The sequence below is a fragment of the Gossypium hirsutum genome, chromosome A08 (assembly GCF_007990345.1).
Source record: "Gossypium hirsutum isolate 1008001.06 chromosome A08, Gossypium_hirsutum_v2.1, whole genome shotgun sequence".
NCBI lineage: Eukaryota > Viridiplantae > Streptophyta > Magnoliopsida > Malvales > Malvaceae > Gossypium > Gossypium hirsutum.
In genome coordinates this window covers 74,606,564-74,613,318 of record NC_053431.1, presented here as the reverse complement: position 1 = coordinate 74,613,318, position 6,755 = coordinate 74,606,564, and the positions used below count along the sequence as shown (strand labels likewise).

Below are 6,755 nucleotides of genomic sequence, written 5' to 3'. Positions count from 1 at the left end.
CAAGCATGTATTCAATTCTTATATTATAACATCCAATTAATTCACATAAATATAAATCACATTTTATAAAAATACAACATTCAATTCAACATATTTACATGCTCAATTAAATTACACGAACTTACTTCGACACTTGTTCGCGTATATAGATCTACTAATCCGAAACTTTCTCCTTTCCTCGATCTAACTTTGAATTTGAGTTTTTCGGATCTATATAAATGAATTTAATCATCAATTTCTCACATTTCATATTCAATTGGACTCAATTTACATCCTAGGCAAAATTACCATTTTACCCCTAAACTTTCCATAAATTCCAATTTCGTTCCTAGGCTCAGAAAATGAAATTCATGCCATTTACTCCCTATTCCAAGCCTAACCAAAATATCAATATACAATTTATAGCACATGTATTCCATAAATTTCAAAATTTTTCTTCAATTTTTACAACTTTAAAAATTAGTCCCTATATCATGTTTTAATGAAAAATCACTTTGTAAAAGATGTTTATCTATCAACAAACTTTCATTTTCCACCATAAATTTTAAATTTTCAACATATTCATCCATGGCATAATTTTTATACTTTGATAACTTTTCAAATTAATTCCCCAAATAGATAAAGTAAACTATCTTGGTTTCAAAAATATAAAACAAAAACCATCATCTACACATTGTATATAAATAGAACTGTCATACATACTTCATGAAAAACGAATACTTATCATGAATAAGTCAAAAAATTTATACCACTTCCAAGGAGACTACTTCAAACCATACAAAGACTTTTGTAAGAGACAAACATAATCTTCTTTACCTTCAAATTTGAAGCCTTCCACTTGTTGCATGTAGATGTCCTTTTTAAGGTCACCATGAAGGAAAGTTGTTTTTACATCTAATTGCTCTAACTCAAGATTGTTTGATTCAAAAAGAGCCAAAAGTGCCCGAATGGATGTATGTTTCATAAGGGGAGTGAAAACATCATGAAAATCAACTCCCTCCATTTGAATATAGCCCTTTGCAATTGATCTTTCCTTGTACGTAGCATCGTTAGAACCCAAACCTTTCTTCTTTTTAAACACCCATTTGCAATAAATGATTTTTTTTACTGATGGGTCATTTAACTAGCAGCCACACCTTGTTCTTTTGAAGCGATTCCATCTCTTCTTCCACAGCAACGAGCTATTTGCTAGAATCAGAGGCTTGAACTGCCTCATAATAACATGAAGGATCAGTTGAATCCATGCTATCGACAACACTTAGAGCATAGACCACTAGGTTTCCTTCACAATACTTCTGTGGTGTTCAGATTCCTTACATTTTCCTATCTCGAGCCAACTTATAATTAGTTGACTAAGATGGTGAAGGGTACCTGAGAGTCGGTTGAAGTCCGAATTTGATTCAAAACAATTTTAAATTTGTGAAAAACAAAACTTTGTTGCGTTGTCCTGACGTCATGTGACTCATCATTGGGATAAGTCCTCTGTTCGTCACGTCGTTGCAATGTTGAACATCGAATCATTGAGAGTTGCCCCCTATTTCAACCTTTGACTCCACCTTTCTTGAAACACTCTAATTCTTTTTTTTTATTTCAAAGGTAATTGTCCCCTTTTCTTATCGAAACACTGCAAATTCATCAAACGTAACATCTCTGTTAATGATTATTTTGTCAAATTCAGAAACCACAAATTAAATCCTTTTGTACGAGTAAAATATCCTAGAAAAATGCAATTAACGGCCCTTGGATTGAGCTTTCCCTGGCTAACTTTAGCATAAGTAGGATAACAGGAAATTTAAGGCTAGAATAATTAAGAGGATTACCTAACCATATCTCCTCTGGAACTCTACCGTTCAATGCTTGATGTGGAGATTGGTTTACCAAGTAGCTTTCCAAATTTACGACTTCATCCCAAAATTCCTTCCTTAAGACTGCATTAAAAAACATGCATTGAGCCTTTTCCAATAAGATTCTGTTCATTCTTTCTGCATCTCCATTCTGCTGCGGAGTTTCCACAATTATTCGATGTCTTTCAATTCTTTCCCATTTTTATAAATTGTTAAACTCAGATTAATAGAACTCAATGCATTACTTATTCTCAACTACTTCACGAATTTTTTGGTGTGTTTTTCTAAAGTGTCTTCCACTATTTAAAGATTCTAAAGACTTCACATTTCTATTTCAAAAAAAAAAAACACACGCAAACTTTTCTGGAGTGATCATCAATAAAAGTTAGAAATATTTATTACCTCCTTTGAGATGTCAGGAGACGGATGTAAACTGGAAAATATATAGGATTTTTCCTATGTAATTTATCACCTTTTTACTTAAATTTTTGTTAAAAATAAGTAATTGTTTAATAAATTAATGAAATATGTGAAAATTTGAAATTAGGACATCAAAATTATTAAAATGTGTTTTTCTGCTTCATTATATAGTTTTCATGCATAAAATGACTTATTTTATATTTATTTGAACATATTATATTTTTAAGACATAAAATGGGCCATGCATGATTAAATTAAATAATAAAATATAAAATTATATTTAATAAATCATTTTAAAATATTTCATTAATAATTCGGGTTTTAATTATTTATTTATTTTATTCTTTGGTCCTTTAATTTATTGATTTATTTTGGACAGGTCTGATAGCTTTGTTGGATTACAGAAACCATCCAAATTGAAGACCAAGTCAACCCAATTTCGGCTACACATGGCTGTCCACATAAACCACTTTTTGGTTTAATTACATAAGATCCTTGCAATGTTGAAGAAATTAGAGATTTGCCCGAAGATTTTCATTTGACTGAGTCTCAGTCCTGAGTTGTTATGGCATTTAAATTACTTAAAATCAAGCAAACTTCAACTAAAAATCCACTAATCATGGCCGATCACTCATTGAAGAAGCTTGAAGAGACTAAACCTCTCTATTTTTAGCAAACTACTCTCCTCTCTTCACCTATTAATAAGACTTCATTTCACCATTCCTAATCATCCCTCATCCCTCATCCCTCATGATTCTCTCTTTTCTCTCAATTCTCTTTAGCATTTTTCGTTCCCCACGCCTAGCATCATCTCTTCATAGAGATTTTAGCAATTAAACCTCTTAAAGAGCCCACGGTCGGCCAACTTGGAGAGCCATCAGCAAAAGAGCAAAGCGAAGGAGCAAAGGAGCCTCGTCGATTAGAGTCTCGGGTGACAGCCACTTTGATTTGGGTTTAATCTTTCTTTTCTTTGATTTAATTTGAAAATGTTTGCTATGTGTTCTTTGTTCTTGTTACAACAATATTAGCTTAATTTTATTTAAGCTAGGATGATTGCTTTGATTAAATAATATTTATTTGATTCATGCTTATAATGTTTGTGCCTCACTCGATCATGATTTCAATTAAAATCAAGTCTATATTTCATTAATACATGATTGAAATGCACCTGAATTAGCTGAGCGATTCTAACCAGACGACGGCTAGTGGACGTATAACTGAAATGTGCATGCTCAATTTAGATCCTAACCCGATTAAATTGCAGGTTGCATAACAACTCCAATCAAGCTCTATTATCTGCATAGTTAGATTTGTTTGATTAAACTATTTGAAACCTAACACGTCCCTGTTTCGTCACATGAATGCTAAGAAACCCTTAGTAAATAAGGATTAGTAAAATACATATTTACTAAGCAAAGGATTCCGAAAGGACCTAATGTGGTTTCTAAACTCATGAAAGATTGAGTTGTCATGGAATGTTTTTCTGAATGTTATTAAGCATGTTGATAATAAATTGAGTTTAATTAAAGTAATTGTCCTAGTTTATTTATGTTATAATTGTTGCAAATTGTGTTTAATTTTGCTAAAATCTATTTCATTCATATAGTTTGCATATTTAGGATAATTTGCATTGGGGATTATTGCATTTAGTTTAATATATTTAATTTTAATCATCACTTCTCAATCATATTGTGTTTTTATTTACCAAGTTGTTAATATAATTTTACAATTAAGTGATTTAACACAAGTACAATCCTTGTGGAGATGATAACTTGATACTTACTTATTACTTGGTAATGACTGTGTACACTTACACAAACCTACGCGTTACAAGTTTTTGGCGTCGCTATCGGGGATTGTTAACTGTTGCCATAGTCATTTTTGTTGTGAAATTATTTAATTCCTATTTGGTTTATTTCTAACATTACTAACTTATTCTTTTTAATATTGTAATTTTCTTTTCAGATATTTACTCCTTGTAGACCCTGAAATTGAGGAAACTTTTAGATGAAGAAGACTTGAACGAACAACTTAAAGACAAGTCGAGATGGACCTTGGAAATCAAAATCAAGACCAAGGTAATAAAGCCGATCGTGTACGAATGCCCATCCTCATTTCCGATGATAGGGATCGATGCATCAGACAATATGTTGTGCCACTTTTCAGTGAGTTAAATCCATGAATTAGAAGGCCAGATATTGAGGCAACCCAATTTGAATTGAAACCAGTGATATTTCAAATGCTCCAAACATTGGGCTAATTTAGTGGTATGCCCACGAAAGATTCACATCTCCACCTTTGATTGTTTATGTAGGTGAGTTATTCATTCAAGATAGCCGGTGTGACTGAAGATGCATTGAGGTTGAAGTTGTTTCCGTACTTGTTGCAAGATCGAGCACAAGCATGGCTCAATTCATTGCCACCAAGTTCCCTATCTACATGGCAAGAATTAGCAGAGAGATTTTTGGTTAAGTATTTCCCGCCAAGCAAAAATGCTATGTTGAGGAACAAGATCATAACTTTCCAACAATTGGATGAGGAGTTTTTATTTGAGGCTTGGGAGCGATTCAAGGAGTTACTTCGTAAGTATCCTTATCATGGGATTCCTCATTGTATCAAGTTGGAGACATTCTATAATCGTCTCAGTGCACATACAAGATTGATGGTAGATGATTCTTTGAATGGTGCAAATTTGTCTAAGTCTTATAATGAGGCTTATGAGATCATTGAGAGGATTGCGAGTAATAGCTACCAATAGCCAACAATAAAACAGTTTCAAGATAATGTGTAGCCATAGTTCATGAAATTGATGCCCTCACTTCGTTATTAGCTCAAGTGTCATCTATTCCTCTATATTAAAACAATTTATTACTAATTGTGCTAATAATTTTGCAGCTTAGCCACCAAGTCTGTTTGAAGTAGTTTTCTATGTGTATGGTAGGGAAGGTCATTCTTTTGAGAATTGTCCATCAAATCCCGAGTCAACGTACTATTTGGGGAACCAACATCGAAATAAGAGTGGACAAGGACCCTAGTCCAACGTCTACAATCCTTCATGGCATAATCATCCTAATTTTTCTTGGAGCAACTAAGGAAATGGACCGAACAACAACTTATTACAACATAGACCCAACTAATCTCAAGGGTTTAATTAGTAAGATCCAAAACCACCTCAAGCTAAGGCATCAAATAGTTTGGAGAACTTGTTGAAAGCATACATGGCAAATAATGGCATTTTGATCCAAAGCTGAGCAGCAACATTGAAAAATTTGGAAAACTAAATAGGTCAGTTAGCTACGGAGCTTCGTAATAGACCTTGCCAAGCAATATTGAGAATCCAAGAAATTTGGGTAAAGAACATATCTAGGCAGTGGCATTGCGAAGTGGTAAAATTCTAGAACCCCGATGGATTGATGTCGAAGATAAGCCCGTTGAGAAGAATCAACCAACTATTGAAATTCTTACACCAAAAGAGTCAGAATCTGCAAAGATTGACTATGAAAATCCTAACTTAGTGAATTCAGATACTTTAACATCTTCTTTGGATGCAAATTTACCTACTCAAAATATTTATGCAATTCAATCAAAAGTTCCATCACCGCCATATCTGCAAAGACTGCAGCAACACAAGTAGAAACAAGAGGTGCAATTCAAGAAGTTTTTGGATGTTCTGAAGCAGTTACACATCAATATTCCATTGGTGGAGGCTTTAGAACAAATTCCACATTATGTGAAGTTTATGAAGGATATATTGTCCAAGAAGAAACAGCTGAGTGAGGATGAGACATTTGCCTTGACAAAGGAGTGCAGTGCATTCTTGTTGAACAAACTGCCACCGAAATTGAAAGACCCAGGAAGCTTTATATACCTGTAACATTGGTGAATCTTACTGTGGTAAAGCTTTGTGTAATTTAGGAGCGAGTATCAGCTTGATTCCTAAGTATATTTTCAAAATGCTAGGGATAGGTGAAGTAAGACCTACAACTGTGACGCTTCAGCTAGCAGATCGATCTTTAGCATATCCTGAGGGAAAGACCGAGGATGTTTTGGTATGAGTCGATAATTTATTTTTCCTGTTGATTTCATTGTCTTAGATTTTGAAGCAGATAAGGAAGTACTGATCATCCTTAGGAGACCTTTCTTAGCCACGGGAAGAACATTAATTGATGTGTAGAAAGGTGAACTCACCATGCGAGTTCAAGACGATCAGGTAACCTTTAACTTTCTTAAAGCGATGAAATTTCCCAATCCAACTGAAGAGTGTTTAGTTATGGAAGAGATAGAAACCTTGGTTTCTTTGGAAAGAAAATTTGAAGAAGATCCATTAGAGAAAACCTTAAATCTTGAACATTTGGTGGATGAAAAAGGTGAAGAAAACATGGCTTTGATGGAAGCCAATCTGAGAAATTTTATTCAATCCACATGGTTTGAACCATTGGAGTTAGAAGTCAGAGAATTTGTACAACCCAAGTTGTCAATTGAAGAAGCACC

The 6,755-nt window shown here is 33.7% G+C and overlaps 1 non-coding gene across 1 annotated transcript; it reads right to left on the bottom strand.

Annotated features, from left to right (window-relative positions):
- Positions 1-4,761: 4,761 nt before the first annotated feature.
- On the bottom strand, positions 4,762-4,868 carry LOC121205835 (small nucleolar RNA R71). Its single transcript, XR_005900908.1, has one exon. It is a non-coding gene; the product is annotated as a small nucleolar RNA R71 (small nucleolar RNA).
- Between the last annotated feature and the right edge of the window lie 1,887 nt (positions 4,869-6,755).